The sequence below is a fragment of the Siphateles boraxobius genome, unplaced genomic scaffold (assembly GCF_051911475.1).
Source record: "Siphateles boraxobius isolate OS27281-9 unplaced genomic scaffold, OSU_SipBor_1 33, whole genome shotgun sequence".
NCBI classification, from domain to species: Eukaryota; Metazoa; Chordata; class Actinopteri; order Cypriniformes; family Leuciscidae; genus Siphateles; species Siphateles boraxobius.
The window spans coordinates 14492456-14509229 of record NW_027508953.1 but is presented as its reverse complement, the minus strand read 5'-3'; the positions used below and the strand labels follow the sequence as shown (position 1 = coordinate 14509229).

Sequence of the window (16774 nt, the reverse complement as noted above, 5' to 3'; positions counted from 1 at the left end):
GAAAGTGTGTTATTTTCACCCAGCTGTCAGGTCTTCTGTGTTCGGGCTTCCTACGGACGCTGTAGTTCGTCAACAATGGCTGCAATTTATGTCTGATTATGTTCCTGAAAATTACAATCATAATTTAGCTCTCTGTGCTGCGGAAGACAGCTTCCAGAATCTACTGGATCATGTTTGGAATCTACTAAAACATGAAGCAGTTCCAGTTTTAAAACCAGAGGCAGCAGTTGTTGGGCCACAACCTGTAAGTAAGACTCAATAATTTTAAATGTGTTTGCATGTATAATTTCAGACGTAATGTTTTAGTTTTTATCAAGGACGTATAAACAAATGCCAGCGCTGGCTTTGGTAGTACGTAGTTATGATATTTTGTGTGTCTATGACAAACGCATACAAACATTTTGGACCTGAATTTGTAATTATGTACTAATTTTGTAAATGTATTTTCCATGTATAGGCTATACTTTATGACGTAATTTTTCGATTTGATTAAACGTAAACCAATGCCAACGCTGTTTGTTTATAGTACCCAGTTAGTTCGATGCTATTTTGTGTGTAGACAAACGTGTACACCTAAAGAAAACGATACACTGAGTAAACTAAGTTTTGTGAATAAAACGGTTGTTCATTATATCGATAAAACAATAACTTTAAAAAAACTGTATTACTCTGTCATTTATAATAATAATCATAATAATAAAATTAAAATAAAATGTACCATTCAGAAACGTTTTGTAAGAGCCGTGGGGAGGTTCTGCTTGACTCTCTTCAATGCCTCTTTCTGGGTCTGATTCTGGCTCAAACTGATACGGCAGTAGGCTATTGACACTATTTACATTTGACCGGAGCACATGCAGCTTTCGCCCGTAAAGGTAATTATGGGCGTGAAGTTTCCGGACTACGTGCGCTACGCAGTTTAGCCAAATACAACACACCAGCCCAACTAACCAATCTGAGCCCATTGCTTGCTTCTGAGGGAGTGGTTTCATAGAATCAGGAAGTCAACCGGTCGTTCAAATGACAGAAGAAAGCGGCTTACAATAAAGGTGAAATTTATGAAAAATAAGGCTTTTAAAAAAAAAAAACCACACACTTAGACATGTTATATTGTACCCCATAAACACAATCATGCAAAGAAAAAAAGCTGTAAACCACCCCTTTAATCTTCTTGACTCATTTATGCATACATTATTATACTTTTATTGTACAGCTGTAAAATGCATAATGCATAATAATAATAAAGTATATGAGGGACATTTTTGACGAGTGTAATATTTTTATGCAATGGATATAAAAAGTCTACATACGCCTAAAACAGATGGTTTTTGTAATGTAAAAAATGAAATAAATTTTATAATTGGGCTTGGGGCTGTTTTCAGAATTAACTGTTCCCTTTCAAGGGAACTCGAGCTGCGTTGAGACGCGGTGGGAACGCTCTGCGTGATTGCGTCGTGAAGCACGTGTATAATCAGTCCAATGGAAGAGCGAGACGTCATAGGCGGTGACGTCGTAGACCAGGAAGCTATAAAGCACACCAGAAAAAAGACCGCGACAGCTTCTGTTGCCTTCAGCAAGCGATCTGTGTATTCTGTCCTTGTCATATTTACTGTTGTCTGTCAAGTTGCAATATATATATATATATTATGGCAAAAGAGAGCAAGCAGGTTTTTATGTTGTTCCCTGCCCACGTTATATCACGGGTGGGGACACACACATCAGCTTTTTGTTACTATTTGGGAGTGGAGCATGCCACAGTCAGTTCTCGAGGGGGCTGACTGTGAGCATTGCGAGAAGCTGTCCGTGAGGACGCTCCGCTCTCGCCGGGCGTTCTTCGAGGAGGACGGTTCGGTTCGCGCACCCCGCGCGGGTCCCGCTGTTGCCGATGCACGGCGGCGACTCGCATTTTGGGGTTCGCAAACGGATCTGACAGCGGGGGTTGGGACGGGCCCCGCCCTATCTCAGCTTTCACCTGCCAGATCCAGTGCTGGCGATTTCCAGTTCCGAGGAATTGGTATCGTTAGTGTTTTGTTTAGAAAAAGAGAACAAAACAAATAAAGATATTAAGAAAAGGCAGATGTTTGAGTTTTCAATAAATGAATAAATAAGTCAGCTCATAACTCTGTTGAATAAAGAGGAGCTTTAAAAGGAGGTTTATCTAGTGCTGTTGCTAGTTAAATATTTTCTGGCCAGCTGAACATTATGAGAGTAAAAAGAGTTTATTAGATGAAATAAATCTAAAAACAGAAAAACTCTGTATCTCAGCCTCCTCGTCGGAGACTGCCGTTTTTTCCCTATCTCCACACCACACTGAGGTGTCGAGATCGTGGAATAAGTCGGTTTCTATTTTATGTGTTTAATGCCCAACGTCTAACTATAGTAATGCTATGGGTATTAAGTATCATGGTATGACATTGCCTCGGGTTAAGAGACGCTTGCTAGCTTTCTCTCTCCCGAGTCGGCGTCATCATTTTTAACCCCGACGTTACCCACCAGCCATCTAAATAAAATTTTTTATTAGGCAACGCCGGTGGATAAATTATAAAGACATGGATGAATGTGAGGTTGTCACCACTGACGCTATTCGAGAATTGCGTCGTGCAAAAACAGATAAACTATACTGGGGAGGTACGGTTTCGAGAAATCGTTTCTCCTTTGCGTCCTCTGGGTGGCGACTCTCTGAGGAGGGTCGCAGCACGGCCAGTTCGGTTGTTTTTCCTGCTGGTGGCCACGGAGTGATATATATATATATATATATATATATATATATATATATATATATATATACGTTTTTCTGATTTAAAAATAAAGAAAAATAAGATAAAATTATGTCTGTTCTTCTGGACGCACCGCTTTCAGAAACAAAACCGTTCAGCGGCGTTCCAGAGGTTTCTTCCTCACCAATCTAATGTTCCCGAGACTGCTGGGCGGAGCAGTCTCAGTCTACTAAGCTCCTCGCAGCACAGAGTTCAAGAACGAGCATCGCCATTTGGGCTCCTCCACAATCGAAGGGGACTTGGGTGGCGGTAGCAGTCTAGCCAGTTAGAGATAAGCAAGATCTGAGGACTATTTTATCTCTAAAAAAAGCTTGGACAATAGGAAGCCCTGACGCCGAGGCTATCAGGCTTCTAAAGGGTGGTCCCCTCCGGGGTAGGGATGGTTTTGAGAAAATCGTTTCTCCTCGGCGCCCTCTGGGCTGCGACTCTCTGAGGAGGGTCACAGCGCTGCCAGTTCGGTTTTCCTGCCGGTTCGCCGTTCAGGACACCAAGGTGTCAGTGTCACCAAACGATCCTCCGAGGGGGGTCGTATAGCAGTCAGTTCGGTTTCCCTGCCGGTTCGCCGTTTCAGGGTGCCGAGGTGCCTGCTTTTTCCAATGATCCTCCGAGGAGGGTAGTTGGAACTAAGTTATTTAAAGGGAGGCAAGATCTGAGGACTGTCATCATCTCTAATAAAGCTTCTGAGGGCTCCTCCGGGGCAGGGACGGTTTTGAGAAATCGTTTCTCCTCTGCACCCTCTGGGGTGCGACTCTCTGAGGAGGGTCGCAGCGCTGCCAGTTCGGTTGTTCCCTGCCGGTTGCCGTTCAGGGCACCGAGGTGTCAGCGTCCCCATACGATCCTCCGAGGAGGGTCGTAGAACGGTCAGTTCGGTTGTTCCCTGCCGGTTCGCCGCTTCAGGGCACCGTACTGACTGTTCAACCAAATCCAGAGGCCAGTCTTGAGAGACTGGTTCCCCTAGTAGAATTTCTGGCAGCGTGGAAACTACTGCCACATATTTCTCGGTGGGTCCTGCACACTATAGAAAAGGGTTCAGAATTCGGTTCTTGTCCGCCCAGATTTCTAGGGGTCCTCCCCACTGTGGTGGACCCCGAGCAGGCTTTGGTTATGGAGCAGGAAGTACTGACACTTCTGCAAAAGGAGCTGTAGAAGGGGTTCCTCCTCCCGGCAGACAGTCAGGGTTTTACTGCCATTACTTCATTGTTCCGAAAGAGGATGAGGGGTTGCGTCCTACTCTAGACCTGCGTCAATTAAACAGCAGGTTTCAGAATCTTAAGTTCAAAGTATGCTTACGCTAAATATGATTGTGTCACAGATTCAGTCCGAGGACTGGTTTGTCACAATAGACTTAAAGGACGCTTACTTATCTATCCATCCTCATCACAGGAGGTTCCTGAGGTTTGCTTTCAGGGGCGAAGCATACCAGTATCGGGTTCTTCCATTCGGCCTAGGTTATCACCCCACAACTTTTACAATATGCGTGGATGCAGCTCTGGCTCCTCTGAGATTCCAGGGCATTCGCGTATTAAATTATATCGACGATTGGTTGATTTTTAGCTCAGTCCGAGCTTTTGGCAGTTTAACATCGAGATGTCGTTCTGTCCCACATAAGGAGGCTGGGGTTGCGGCTCAACACTAAAAAGAGTGTACTCCTCCCAGCTCAGAGGACCACTTTCTAGGTGTATTATGGGATTCGACAACAATTCAAGCACGTCTGTCTCCTGCACGTATTTCTGCCATTCTCACAGCCGTAAAGAATGTAAAACTAGGTCAGTCACTCACTGCAAACAGTCTCTGAGACTGTTGGGGCTCATGGTAGTTGCGTCTAACGTAGTTACTTTTGGCCTTCTGTACATGAGACCCCTGCAGTGGTGGCTCGGGACCAAGGGGTTTTCTCCGGGGGGAAATCCGTTTTCGCATGATCAAGGTCACGCGGCTATGCCTTCGTGCCTCGGTCATGTGGAAGAAACCTTGGTTCCTCGCCCAGGGCCCAGTGCTGGGTGCTTCTTGTCGATGCGTCACGCTATCGACGGATGCTTCCCTCGCAGGATGGGGGGCGGTCATGAGTGGCCGCTCGGTCAAGTCAAGTCAAGTCATCCTCATTTATATAGCGCTTTTAACAATGTAGATTGTTTCAAAGCAGCTTTACAGAGATAAAGATATAATTTAAGGTAACAGAGATTGGTTTGGTTTTATAGTGGCTCTTGAAAAATGTTTTTTCCAGCTAAAGTTAGTTTTGATTGATTCACTTCCGTCTAAATGATAGTTTGTTATTAAATTAGGGGCCGCTAAGACGACACCGTTCTCTCTAAACAGACTTTAAACGTGAACCTGTGATAGACGCTGATGGCGTTCACATGCGCATTAAGAATTGATTCTATAGTTATGTGCGTTTGAATATATGAGTGCAGTTTTATAATTCCTTACAAACCATGCCTAAACAAACTACTTGTCTATAAATTTTGATGCAGAATTTTTATTTTATCTTATCACTTTGGGTAGGTACGCTGTAACAATCTGACCATACAATACAGCCGAGTTACAAAATAATTACGAACGCCTGTTCTATCTTCCTTTTTTAAGATGGTTGAAATCAGAGTTCATTGAACATACTGCAAATTCAATATCTTCTTCCGTGTATTCCACAGCAAACATAGAAACAAACAATAATACCATATACCACAACAATATAAGCCGTTGTATGAGTGTATGTGTGTATGCGTAAGTTCGAACGCAAGTTCAATAGTCCCGCGTGTGTGTGTGTGTTAAGATCAGCCTCACCAGACGGAAAGTCAAAACCGTGAGCGTGATCAAATGCGGGGATGTCAGGCTTTTGTCCTCGAAAAGTAATCCTGGCAACGAGCCAATAGAAGTTCTCCACAGAGGAACGGCGACTCGGCGCTTCTAAGACAATCGATCCCGGGAAAATCCACACAAACACCGGCCGGTTTGTGAATGAGAAGACGCTTCTCCCGAACAGCAGCTTTCCGGTTCCTTTTAACGCAAACTAAAAGTCTTTTCCTGTTTAACTGTGACAAACGCCCACGTGACAAACCTCATCACATGTTCAAGCACGCACAGACCTTGGGATCCAAATACAGTACAATAGCAAGGCATACAGAGTACAGAGTAAAGTAGAAAAAGTTAGGAAATTCCAGTGACTAAACATTAAATAAGTCACTAACCTTATCTAAACTTTCCTCCTATGTGGCCACGCTACATAGATTCCCCCCCCCCAGCCTTCGGCATAGGAGGAGATTGTCCGTACCAGCGCTTTAGATTAACCACATTTACAACATCTGATTTAAGTGGATTGCCCCAACTCACTGTGTAATTTATTGGCCCCATCCTTTTTAATATCTCAGCTGGACCCTCCCACTTGGGCGCTAGCTTGGCAGCAAATCTAGTGGCGGCATCCGAGAGAGGGTGAGTCCTAATCCAGACTAGATCTCCCGGCTTGAATTGCGCATCCTTCCGTCCGGCATTATAATATCTAGCTTGTCTGGTTTGTTGTACCCCAACTCGGAGTTTTACCTCCTCTGCCATGTTGTTTTGACGTTCGACTAGAGTATAGGAAACTTGGTCAGGCGTGGGGGGTCTAAGGATCAACCTCTCCAGAGGTCCATTAAGCTGCTGGAGCTCTACCGGTGGTCTCTTGGTGAGCAGTATTGATGGCGAACCTTAGCTCCGGTAACCACTGATCCCACGTCTGATGATATTGTCCTACATAGGACGCAATCATGGTCTTTACTGTCCTGTTGATTCTTTCAGTCAGGTTGGTTTGCGGATGATAGCTGGTAGTGAGTTTCTGGATGCTTCCCCAAGACCGGCATAGTTCAGCTAGCACCTTAGATGTGAATTGTGCTCCTCGGTCCGACACCAGGTATTTAGGCACCCCCCATCGGGTAAATATTTCTTCTCTGAGTATTTTAACTACTTTCAGCGTCTTGCTATCTCGCAGGGGAAACAACTCCACCCACTTTGTGAAATAGTTAACAATCACTAGAAGGTATACGTTTCGTTTCTTACTCAGAGGAAATGGACCCATGAAATCCATCCCCAAAGTGTGTCCTGGTTCATTAACCTGGGTATGCTGTAGGAAGCCGCTTGGTTTTGTATTTTCAGGTTTATATTTTTGACATATTTCACATCCTTTGACGTACTGCCAAACATCCTTACGGACGGACGACCACCACGCTACTTCTAAAAGCCGCAGCAAGGTTTTTAGTCGGCCTAGATGTCCTCCCAGCGGGTTATCGTGGAAGTAGTGTAAGAAACCCGGTATCAGCTCCTGAGGCACAACCAACTGGAACCGCTCTCCATCATTCTTGATTGGTATGCGCCGATATACCACCCCCTGGTGTTCTACGAAGGTAATCCGTTGATCTTGCCGCTTACTAGTTTGGGGGTTCCCCAGCAGGAGAGCAATATTACTGTCACGGCTTTGGGCCTGCGAGATTTCTCCTAGAGTGTGAGGTATGTCGGATGCATATCTGGGTGGGGTTATAGTCATACAGTGTGCATTGTCTTTTTCCAGCGGCCCATAAGCTCGAGACAAGGCATCTGGTCCCAAATTGAGACATCCTTTCCGATGATGCACTTGGAACGTAAATTGCTGCAGTCTCAGAGTCCATCGAGTTAACCGTGAAGAGGTTTTTGGACAATTAAAGGCCCACGTTAAAGCAGCATGATCACTGTAAATGTCAAATGGCCTTCCTTCCAGATAATGTCTCCATTTTTCCACAGCCCAGACCACCGCTAGACACTCTTTTTCCGATGTAGAATAGTTTACCTCTGGTCCTCTCAAGGTTCTTGAGGCATAAGCTATTACTCTCTCCCCTTCAGGGGTAAGCTGTGAGAGGATAGCCCCTAGGCCCACATCACTGGCATCCGTGTGAACCTGGAATGATTTATTGAGGTCCGGTTGAGTTAAGACAGGTGGGTCTTGCAATTTCTGTTTGATAGTCTGCAGACTGGTTTGGCATTCTGGAGACCATTCCCATTTTACTCCTTTCTTCTTTAGATGGTTTAGGGGAGCAGTGATGTCAGCGAAGCGTGGAATGAATTTGTGGTACCATCCAGCTAATCCCAAGAAGCGTTGGAGGGCTTTAAGATCTTTGGGCGTGGGATAATCTGACACTGCCAGTGTCTTTTCAGGATCCACCTCCACCCCTTTCTCCGACACAATGTGTCCCAGGAATTTTAACTGTCGTTTAAAGAAGTGACACTTCTTCATGTTGAGAGTAAGTGCAGCCTGATGAAGTCTCTGTAGAATGGCATTCAGATGTTGTACGTGCTCTTTTCTTGTCCGGGAATATATTATAATGTCATCGATATATACAAAGCAAAACTGCCCTCTCAATTCTCCTAAGACTTTTTCCATCAGCCTCTGGAAAGTGGCTGCGGCATTCCTGAGACCATAAGGCATAGAGCGGAATTGGAACAGCCCCTGTGTGGTGATGAAGGCCGTTTTATTCTTACTTTCCTCCTCCATTTCCACTTGCCAGTATCCTGATCGCAAATCCAATGTGGTGAACCATGAGGCGCCTTCCATGGATTCAAGGATGTCATGAATGAGTGGCATCGGATATGCGTCAGGTATGGTCTTACTATTCAACTTCCTATAGTCGATGCAGAACCTATAGGACCCATCCGGTTTGGGGACCAGGACTACGGGAGACGACCATGGGGAGAAGGAGGGCTCGATAATGTGGTCTCTTAGCATCTGACTGAGTTGCTCCTCAATTATTTTTTTCTTCAAAGGCGACACTCGGTAAGCCCTAGATTTAACAGGCAGCTCATCACATAGTATGATCTTGTGTTGTTCTACCGATGTTTTTCCGAGCAGCTTGGAAGTGGTATGAGGCCAGGTCTCAACCAGCTTCTGTAACTCTTCCTGATCGTCGGAGTCCCAGTTGGGAGTGACTTCCGCATCTGGCGAAGCGAGAGAGAGATGCCCTGTAGAAGGTAAGGCATAATAAAGACTCACTGTAGCAGAAGAGGGTTTTCTCTCTCCTACTGGCATCATAACACCTCCGGGATTTATGGTAGTTGTTATAAAAGAATGATACATATACCCGTTGCCCACTTTCAGACCATATCTCCCTTGGCCTACATCCACTACTGCTTCAGTGGCTCTGAGGAAATCCAAGCCAGCTATCAGGGGAAAAGCCAAGTGAGCATCCTTCATGATATATGTATCCACCCCACATACTTTATCATGCCAGTTGTAACAGATGGTTTTCTTATTGAATGCTTGATGTATCTTCCCGTCCGCCATAATGAACTGCTGAAGAGGTACCGGGGGGTTAGCATTTGGTTCACCACCTAACTGTTTCCACAGACTTTCTTGCATTAGGGTGTAAGTGCTCCCTGTATCTAGTACAGCCTTCACCTCTTGCCCTTTTATTGTTACCGGGACTACCAACAGGGAACTTATAGGGTGTGGTTGCGCAATGGATAATCCTGCTAGACTTTTAGAGATATTCCGCTCACTTGGTCTTTTATTGGTCTTTTCTTTCCAATTCTGACAATCCACCTTCTGCCAGTAATCCTTAACTCCCATGCAGTCTTTTTCCACCATTGAACCCACTTTTACCAGTTGTTCCACTGTTTTCACCGTTCCCCTCAAACAGCCTGCCACCCTGGGATTCGTATTGTTAAGGATGCGGCTCACCATCTCTTCTTCAGCCATATCAGGTTTCCATTTAAGACATAGGGCTCTGTAATCATAGGTGAAATCTCTTAGGCGTTGACGCGGCAACTGTACCAGAGACCGCAACTTATCCTCCACCTCAGCGAGGTAATCATCTGGAAGAAACGCATCCATAAAGGCCCCTTTGAATGATTGCCAATCAGTTACCTTTTTCCTCTCAGCCTTCCACCAACTCAGGGCAGGTCCTTTAAGAACAGTGCTCAGGGTGCCGACCAGCTCCACACTGGGAAGGGGTCTGATGTTAAGATAGTTCTCACACTGTTCAATAAAGTTGAGCACATCCGAAGTCTCCGAAGACTCGCCAAACGTCGGAAACTCCAACCGAATTGGGGGCCGCCCGCTGAAGGACGAGATACTGGGAACCACTGGAGGGGTAGGCACATTAGATTTAAGATTATTTACAGGGGTTACATCATAAGTAGCATTGACGGTCTGGGAAGTGGGAAATTTAACTCTAGATGTATGCGTGGTAGTTCTAGAATCATGAATCGACGATATGGGAGTAGTTGGAGAATAGGGCTGTAATCTAGATAGATAAGAAGGAGTACTGGGGATTCGTAGTTTTTTCAATTGATTCTCCCATTTTGCATCTCTTCTCAGGAAACAATCAAACACAGCTCTCTCCAACTTTTCTTGTGAACTACGGAAATATTCTTCCAACTCTGCCAAGCCAGCGTCCACTGCCTCACGGAAACTAGTTTCTCTATTAAGTGAACTGTCCACTGACTGTTTATAATCATTTTCATTTGTTTGTACTCTAGCACTAAGAGCCAATAAATCCACTTTAAGTTTATCAACTTCAATTTGCATTGTCTGTACCACATTCACACTCAACACACTGCCTTCATCATCATCATCATCATCATCATCATCAGAAATATACATTGAGCTAATCATAGATGTTATCTCTCCGGTAGGATTGCGTCTAGTTACAAACGGACCAGCAGTGAAATCTACTGCTGGGGTTACACCCACACTCAATCTTGAGTCTGGAGCACCATCATCAGAGTTATTGGTATTTACAACTGGTATAATCTCATCAGCATTTCCATTCTGAGACTTCATCCCATCATTTACATTTATCCCTTCATCCATAACCAGGGACAACAAAGAAACAATTTCACACACAAAAAAAACAAAACAGCACGTCCCCGTACGGGCCACCACTAAGTAACAATCTGACCATACAATACAGCCGAGTTACAAAATAATTACGAACGCCTGTTCTATCTTCCTTTTTTAAGATGGTTGAAATCAGAGTTCATTGAACATACTGCAAATTCAATATCTTCTTCCGTGTATTTCACAGCAAACATAGAAACAAACAATAATACCATATACCACAACAATATAAGCCGTTGTATGAGTGTATGTGTGTATGCGTAAGTTCGAACGCAAGTTCAATAGTCCCGCGTGTGTGTGTGTGTTAAGATCAGCCTCACCAGACGGAAAGTCAAAACCGTGAGCGTGATCAAATGCGGGGATGTCAGGCTTTTGTCCTCGAAAAGTAATCCTGGCAACGAGCCAATAGAAGTTCTCCACAGAGGAACGGCGACTCGGCGCTTCTAAGACAATCGATCCCGGGAAAATCCACACAAACACCGGCCGGTTTGTGAATGAGAAGACGCTTCTCCCGAACAGCAGCTTTCCGGTTCCTTTTAACGCAAACTAAAAGTCTTTTCCTGTTTAACTGTGACAAACGCCCACATGACAAACCTCATCACATGTTCAAGCACGCACAGACCTTGGGATCCAAATACAGTACAATAGCAAGGCATACAGAGTACGGAGTAAAGTAGAAAAAGTTAGGAAATTCCAGTGACTAAACATTAAATAAGTCACTAACCTTATCTAAACTTTCCTCCTATGTGGCCACGCTACAACGCGAACCGAAAAATTCCACAACGCTTTATCTGTAGAGTGGTATAGGGATCCTTCATAGGGAGAGGCTAGTTGGCACTTCAGCACTGCATTGTCATCGGGTCCAGGCGGAAGTCCTTCGTCAGATCTGGAAATGGCCTGGATCCGGCAGGCTGCGGGAAAACCTCGGGATAAACAAAGACACTAAAATTAGCGTAGATGCCATTCTTCTTATGATGTAACGAGTACATCAGGATTTGAGGGAAGTGTTCCCAGTTCCGGCTGACCTAATCTAAGCAGCCTAATATTAAATTATAGAAGTCTATAGAGTGTTATGTGAATGCTAGGTCAAAGAGATGTGTTTTTAGTCTAGCTTTGAACTGACAGACTGTGTCTGCTTCCCGGACAATGTTAGGAAGATTGTTCCAAAGTTTTGGTGCTAAATAGGAAAAGGATCTACCGCCAGCAGTCGATTTATATATTCTAGGTATTATCAACTGGCCGGAGTTTTGAGATCGCAATAGACGTGAAGGACTATAATGCGTTAAGAGCTCGCTCAAGTACTGGGGAGCTAAACCATTTAGTGATTTGTAAGTAATCAGCAATATTTTAAAATTTATACAATGTTTAATAGGGAGCCAATGCAGTGTTGACAGAACCGGGCTAATATGGTCGTACTTCCTGGTTCTGGTAAGAACTCTAGCGGCTGCGTTTTGGACTAGCTGTAGTTTGTTTATTAAGCGTGCAGGGCAACCACCCAGTAGAGCATTACAATAATCTAGCCTTGATGTCATGAACGCATGAACTAGTTGTTCCGCATTTGTCAATGAGAGCATATGACGTAATTTAGATATATTTTTAAGATGGAAAAATGTGGTTTTACAGACACTAGACACATGACTTTCAAATGAAAGATTGGTATCAAAGAGCACACCCAGGTTCCTAACTGACGGCGAAGACTTAACAGAGCAGCCATCAAGTGTTAGACGGTATTCTAGGTTATTACGTGTGGAAGTTTTTTGTCCAATAATTAGAATCTCAGTTTTTTCAGAATTTAGTAGTAGGAAATTATTAGTCATCCAATTTTTAATATCAACTATGCATTACGATAATTTTGTGAATTGGTGAGTTTCGTTAGGTTTGGAAGAAATATAGAGCTGAGTATCATCAGCAAAACAGTGAAAGCTAATTCCATGTTTCCTAATGATATCTCCTAAAGGTAGCATGTAGAGAGTGAATAGCAACGGTCCTAGTACTGAGCCTTGTGGTACGCCATACTGAACTTGTGATGGATAAGACATCTCTTCATTTACTGCTACAAACTGATAGCGGTCAGATAAATATGATTTAAACCGTGCTAGTGCAATTCCACTAATGCCAACATAGTTTTCTAGTCTATTTAAGAGAATGTTGTGGTCAATGGTGTCAAATGCAGCACTAAGATCAAGTAACACTAATGGAGATATACAACCACGATCGGATGATAAGAGCAAATCATTTGTGACTCTAATGAGAGCTCTCTCAGTGCTATGGTGCGGTCTAAATCCTGACTGGAAATCCTCGCAGATACCATTTCTTTTAAGAAAGGAACACAGTTGTGAGGATACTGCCTTTTCTAGTATCTTTGACAGAAAAGGTAGATTTGAGATCGGCCTGTAATTGACTAATTCTGTAGGATCGAGTTGCGTTTTTTTAACAAGCGGTTTAATCATAGCCAGCTTAAAGGTTTTTGGTACGTATCCTAGAGACAAAGATGAATTAATGATGTCAAGAAGAGGATCTATGACTTCTGGAAGCATCTCTTTCAGTAGTTTAGTCGGTATAGGGTCTAACATACATGTTGTCGATTTAGATGAATTAACGAGTTTGCAAAATTCTGCCTCTCCTATGGCAACAAATGAATCAAATTTTACCTCGGGGAGACTATAATGCACTCCCTGATGCGATGCTGTAGTAGACGGTTGCATAGTTATAATTTTGTCCCTAATATTATCAATCTTATAAGTGAAGAAGTTCATAAAGTCATTACTGCTGTGTTTCTTGGAAACTTCTGCGCTTGAAGATTTCTTTTTCGTTATTGTAGCCACTTTTTCAAATAAATACCTTGGATTATGTTTATTTTCTTCTAATAGGGTTGAAAAATAAGCAGATCTAGCAGCCTTTAAAGCCTCTCTGTAAGCAATCGAGCTCTCCTTCCATGAATCCCGAAATACCTCTAGTTTTGTTTTCTTCCAGTTGCGCTCCATTTTTCTGGCTGCTCTCTTAAGGGCCTGGGTGTGCTCGTTGTACCACGGTGTTGGACTATTTTCTTTAATCTTCTTTAAGCGCAACGGAGCAACTGTATCTAAAGTGCTGGAAAGGAGAGAGTTAAAAGTTTCTGTTGCAATATCAAGTTCTTCTAAGCTATCTGGGATGCTGAGATGATGAAACTGATTAGGAAGATTATTGATAAAGCAATCTTTAGTGGCAGAAGTGATAGGTCTAACATACTTGTAACACGGAGTTGGCTTTGCAGCCTTGACTAAATGTAATTTACATGAGACTAGATAATGATCTGAGATGTCGTCGCTCTGCTGCAGAATTTCAACAGCATCAACATTGATTCCATGTGATAATATTAGATCTAGAGTATGATTACGACAATGAGTAGGTCCTGACACGTGTTGTCTAACTCCAATAGAGTTAAGAATGTCTTTAAATGCCAATCCCATTGCATCTTTTCCATTATCTACATGTATATTAAAATTACCAACAATTAGGACTTTATCTGCAGTCAATACTAATTCTGATAGAAAGTCAGCAAATTCTTTGATAAAATCTTTATGGTGCCCTGGTGGCCTGTAGACAGTTGCCAGCAGAATTGTCAAACTTGATTTATCGTTTACATTATATATTTTTACATTAAGCACCAACACTTCAAAAGAAATATATTTTAAACTAGATTTTTTAGTGGTTTTGAAAATATTACTATAAATTACAGCGACACCTCCCCCTTTGCCTTTCAGGCGAGGTTCATGTTTATAACAGTAATCATGGGGGGTGGACTCATTTAAAGTAAAGTAATCATCTGGTTTTAGCCAGGTTTCTGTCATACACAGCACATCTAGGTTATAATCTAAAATCATATCATTAACTATGAGTGCTTTTGAAGTAAGGGATCGAATATTCAGCAACCCAAGCTTTATCGTTTGCTCATCTGTATTATATCTATTTTTTATTTGTTGAATATCAATTACATTTTTAACCTTAGATCGGTTTGGACGTTTTTTGGATTTCCAAATTCGGGGAACAGACACAGTCTCTATATGATGATATCTAGGTGAAAGAGCCTCTATGTGATGGGATTTATCTGACCTTGGTGACGCGAGGCCGCTAGCAGACGGTCGGTTTAGCCAGTTTGTCTGCTTCCTGACCTTAGCCCCAGATTGTCATGTTTTGTCTCTAAGACTATGAGCCAAATTACTAGAGAGAAGAGCAGCACCATCCCAGGAGGGATGAATACCATCTCTTTACAACAGGTCAGGTTTGCCCCAAAAACTTTTCCAATTGTCTATGAATTCTATATTATTTTGCGGACACCACTTAGACAGCCAGCCATTGAGTGATGACAATCTGCTAACTATCTCATCACTCCTTCGAACAGGAAGGGGGCCAGAGCAAATTACAGTGCCTGACATCGTACTTGCGAGTTCAAACACCTCTTTAATATTAATTTTGGTGATCTCCGACTGGTGGAGTCGAACATAATTAGTGCCGACGTGAATAACAATCTAAGAGAATTTACGATTAGCATTAGCCAGCACTTTTAAATTTGCTTTGATGTCAGGCGCTCTGGCTCCAGGCAAACATGTGACTATGTTGGCTGGTGTCCCTATTTTCACGTTCCGTGTAATAGAATCGCCAATTACCAGGGCACAATCAACAGAATTCTCAGTGGGTGTTTCACTGAGTGGGACAAATCGATTTGTTGTGGTAATCGGAACGGAAGAGTGGTTTTTTGATCCGTGACTAGAGCGATCCCTCACTGTCACCCATCTGCCTGGCTGCACAGGCAATAATTCAGCCGGAACCGAATCATGTAAAGAGTTCACTATGCTAGGCGCATCCAAAGTAGAATCTAAAGCTCTAGCACACTTACTATCCTCAATTAAAGTTTGGATGCGTGTTTCTAATTCTGAAATCTTCTCCGTCAGCCTGACTGTCTCCTTGCATTTATCACATATAAACCCTATATTGCCGACGGGGAAGGCTATGCTAAACATGTAACATGAAGTGCAGGTGACAATAACAGGACAAGACATTACTCACCGTGTTTGTTGACTGATTCTTACTCACCTGGGCTTTTTATGAACTCAGACGCGCGGGCGCGCGCGAGAAAAAATAAATAAATAAATAACTGAGCGCACGGGTGGCGCGTTAACAGGCTAGCGAGTTACTAGCGTGTTGTTCTAACAATAACGGAAGCTAGTGATGTCAGGTTAATCTGATATGTTGTCTAAGCTGTATTTAGTAGTATAAACAACTAGAAATGGTAGTAAATGATGGTTCAAAATAGAAAGAAATACAAAGCTAATACGAGGCTTAGACGGAGCTTACAGCCTCGAAGCAAACAAAACACAGCAGGCAGCTAGGCAGACAGGAGCAATCGATCGCTCGGTGAACGGTCTTTGGCTGGGGCTCATGGCAGTTGCGTCCAACGTAGTTAATTTTGGCCTTCTGTACATGAGACCCCTGCAGTGGTGGCTCGGGACCAAGGGGTTTTCTCCGAGGGGAAATCCGTTTTCACATGATCAAGGTCACGCGGCTATGCCTTCGTGCCTCGGTCATGTGGAAGAACCTTGGTTCCTCGCCCAGGCCCAGTGTTGGGGGCTTTTTGTCGACGCATAATGCTATCGACTGATGTTTCCCTCACAAGTCGGGGGCAATCATGAGTGGTTGGTCGGCGAAGGGTCCGGACAACACACTGATGGTCTCGTATATCAGAGCAGATATCCTGTTGAGGCAGGGGCTGTGCCCGGGGAATGGAGACTTCACCCCGAGGTGGTGGAGCTTCTTAGGGAGAACTTCGGTCAAACTACAAGTCGACCTTTCGCATCGCTTGTACAATGCATTGCCCTTGTGGTTCTCCCTCACGTATCCAGCTCCGCTTGGACTGGATGTAATGTAATAGGTGTGGTTGCCACTACACCTATACGCTTTTCCCGATATCTTTGCTCCTGGGAGCTCTAGAGTTGTGGATACTGTGGGCTCGGCCTCTGAGGGGGCCCAGCTCATAGATTCAGGTTTCTCGACCGAGGTCGTGGAGACCATACTCCAGTCTAGAGCTCCCTCCACGAGAAGACTAAATGCTGTTCTCTGCCTGGTGCAGAGAACGCCTTCTGAATCTCGTTTCTGCCCTGTTGGTACAGTACTTGATTTCTGTAATGAA

At 43.7% G+C, this 16774-nt stretch overlaps 1 protein-coding gene across 4 annotated transcripts in view; it reads left to right on the top strand.

Annotated features, from left to right (window-relative positions):
- The window catches only part of fkbp10a (FKBP prolyl isomerase 10a), a 361807-nt gene that overhangs the window by 153930 nt on the left and 191103 nt on the right, over positions 1-16774 (top strand). The gene's annotated exons all lie outside the window — the stretch shown is intronic.